Here is a 3,537-nt window from a genome sequence, read left to right as displayed (position 1 = left end):
GACCTAGTGAATGACCTGCAGAGAGCTGGGACCAAAGTAACAAAGCCTACCATCAGTAACACACTACGCCGCCAGGGACTCAAATCCTGCTGTGCCAGACGTGTCCCCCTGCTTAAGCCAGTACATGTCCAGGCCCGTCTGAAGTTTGCTAGAGAGCATTTGGATGATCCAGAAGAAGATTGGGAGAATGTCATATGGTCAGATGAAACCAAAATATAACTTTTTGGTAAAAACTCAACTCGTCGTGTTTGGAGGACAAAGAATGCTGAGTTGCATCCAAAGAACACCATACCTACTGTGAAGCATGGGGGTGGAAACATCATGCGTTGGGGCTGTTTTTCTGCAAAGGGACCAGGACGACTGATCCGTGTAAAGGAAAGAATGAATGGGGCCATGTATCGTGAGATTTTGAGTGAAAACCTCCTTCCATCAGCAAGGGCAGTGAAGATGAAACATGGCTGGGTCTTTCAGCATGACAATGATCCCAAACACACCGCCCGGGCAACGAAGGAGTGGCTTCGTAAGAAGCATTTCAAGGTCCTGGAGTGGCCTAGCCAGTCTCCAGATCTCAATCCCATAGAAAATCTTTGGAGGGAGTTGAAAGTCCGTGTTGCCCAGCAACAGCCCCAAAACATCACTGCTCTAGAGGAGATCTGCATGGAGAAATGGGCCAAAATACCAGCAACAGTGTGTGAAAACCTTGTGAAGACTTACAGAAAACGTTTGACATCTGTCATTGCCAACAAAGGGTATATAACAAAATATTGAGAAACTTTTGTTATTGACCAAATACTTATTTTCCACCATAATTTGCAAATAAATTCATTAAATATTCTACAATGTGATTTTCTGGATTTTTTTCTTTCTCATTTTGTCTGTCATAGTTGAAGTGTACCTATGATGAAAATTACAGGCCTCTCTCATCTTTTTAAGTGGGAGAACTTGCACAATGTGGCTGACTAAAGACTTTTTTGCCCCACTGTATATACAGTTGACAGTGAAAGGACGTTTCTGTTGTGCTGAGTTTTCAACTCATTTGAAGAAACAAAAATAACACATTTATTTTCCCACTGCAAACATTTCCTGGAAATTAAAATGATGGCAGTGCTATTAAAGGACAAGATTCTCCTTGGATACAGTTCAGACTAGATGTACTACATTACTCACCTTTTCCCTTTCCTGCTGTACATGTCAGAAAACATGGCTGGGCTAAAAAATAAAACATTGGTATCAGTAGCAATTGTCCTTCACATTTCCCAGTTCACCATTGGCTATAGCTTCAGGAATTGCACTGAGGATCCAACCTCAAACCACACAAAATTCATTTTCATCCGTCACCAGGCAAAGAACATTTCTGACATTGTAGGTGACCTGCCACCCTATGCCACCACAATTATAATCTCCATAAACCTGATAAAACACATACCAAACAATACCTTTGTTCACCTTCCTAACCTCAGGACACTTCAGATTGACAATATCCATCTGGAGACCATAGACAACCACGCATTCCAAAATATGAGCCAACTGAAGAGCCTAAACCTGTCAAATCTCAGCTCCTCTGTGTTTCAAGACCTCAAAAACCTTGTCAACCTGTCACTAAATAATAACTCAGTGATTAGGCTCCCTCCAGGTATTTTCTCCTCACTCTCTAATCTGGATGTCCTCACATTACGGCAGAACTAACTGAACAACTTCTCTGCGGTGGCAGAATCTGTGACTCACTTATCGAAGATGAAAACTAGACCTGTGCAATAACTATCTAACGTCCCTCCATCATTCTAACCATACAGACCTACCAGAGTCCCTCACCACCCTCTATCTCTGTAAAAACAAACTGGTCACTTTAGCATGTGAATGGGGCTTCCTCAGCCATGTACTACTGCTGGATCTCTCCTACAATGACCAGCTCCATTCAAGGGCTTTCCAAGGTCTGGACTTGCGGAAGCTAAACTACATGCGTTTGCGTTCAACCAATGTTACAGTGCCAGAGCTTTTGAATGTCAGCAATGTTACAGCTGGGAACATAGACTTCTCTGGTATGGGGTTGAAGACTGACAATCTGCTAATGGAGTTATGCAGCCTTTTGAGTACAAAGGTCAAATTTTTTAAAAGCTGAGTCTGGAAACCAATGGGATTCTGTCATTGCGGAAGAACACACTTCCCAACTGTCCACCAATCCAAGGTTTATTGGACCTTTTCTTCAACCATTTTAGGAAGGTAAGATGCCTCCAGGATCAAATCAAGAAATCCACAGCAGAGAAAAACCACCTCACCTCCCTAATGTCCTGCAACAGACAGAACCTCTCTTTCCCAAATCTGACAGATCCGAGCTACCGTTACAATCGCATACTCAATGTCAACTCTTTTGCTTTCCACCACACACCAAATGTGAAGACCCTACAACTAGCAGCTTTTGACAATCTGACCAACTTGACTTTCCTCTCCTTGGACAACTCCTGTGCCGGGGTGATAGAGCTGCAGCCGGGTGTCTTCAAAAACCTGCGGAAATTGAGCAAGCTCAGTGCAAGGAACATGGGCATCCAGTCCTTCTCAAAGGAGGTTTTCGGGAATCTGACAGAGCTGCAGATCTTGCTTCTCAACCAAAACGTAATGCAATCCTTAGATGTGAATGTGCTGGAGGCTCTACCTAAACTGCGCTACCTGGACCTGCGCAACATTCCTCTTAGTTACACCTGCCTCAACAGTGACCTGCAGAACTGGACTTTGAGTTAGTCTTACTCTAATGTCTACAGTGCCCAGAAAAAAACTCCAACAAAACATACACAACTTCAACACCAATGTTTTCTACCTGGACCTGGGAGAGTACCTTTTTGCCACCACAACCACTGTGACTTTAATGCTGACTATAATCCCGCTTAGTAGACCAGCTACTTCCCAACCTGTAGGGCAACGGAGCCTCTTCCCGGCTGTGCCTGCACCACTGTGACTTTGAGCTGGGCCGCAAACATCATGGACAACATCTTTTCCTCCGTGTACAGCAGCCGCAAGACCATCTGAGTGGTTAGTAAGCACTTCCTGTGCAGCGAGTGGTGCTCCCTGGAGATCCAGCCGGCCAGCTATAGGCTCTTCCACAAGCTCCAGGACCTGCTCCTGCTCTTCTTCCTAGAGCTCATCCCTGAAAGGCAGCTGTATGAGAAAGGTAATGTTGAAGAAGACCTACTTGCAGTGGCTGGGGTCAGACTGCACGGACCCAGTCAAGGCCCAGGATCTGTTTTGGAACCATCTGAGGAGGGTGCTGAGGAGCGGGAGCAGCAGGTTTGAAGATAGAGGGGAGGGAAGAATACTTAATTCAGCCACCGACCGATGATGCTAAGCATTACTTAATGCCTTTAGGAAAGGGTTAGAGGACACGCTTTGCCCTGTTTAATGTTGTAAAAGTACTAAAATGAGGCACACATACAAGAAAGAGGAACTGAGTATTTTGTAAATGTGCTCTCGGTACAATGATGTTCTACTTGCTTTGACCGATTGCTATAATAAACGAGTCATGATTTGTTTCCTTTTTTAATTTGC

General features: G+C 44.5%; 1 pseudogene; it reads left to right on the top strand.

Moving 5' to 3' along the window:
- The first annotated feature begins 1,200 nt into the window (after window positions 1-1,200).
- On the top strand, window positions 1,201-3,331 carry LOC139384998 (toll-like receptor 13; annotated as a pseudogene).
- The last annotated feature ends 206 nt before the right edge of the window (window positions 3,332-3,537 follow it).

The sequence above is a fragment of the Oncorhynchus clarkii genome, chromosome 3 (genome assembly GCF_045791955.1).
Source record: "Oncorhynchus clarkii lewisi isolate Uvic-CL-2024 chromosome 3, UVic_Ocla_1.0, whole genome shotgun sequence".
Lineage (NCBI taxonomy): Eukaryota > Metazoa > Chordata > Actinopteri > Salmoniformes > Salmonidae > Oncorhynchus > Oncorhynchus clarkii.
Note: the sequence above shows the minus strand (reverse complement) of the source record. Positions and strands in the feature narration are given on the sequence as shown.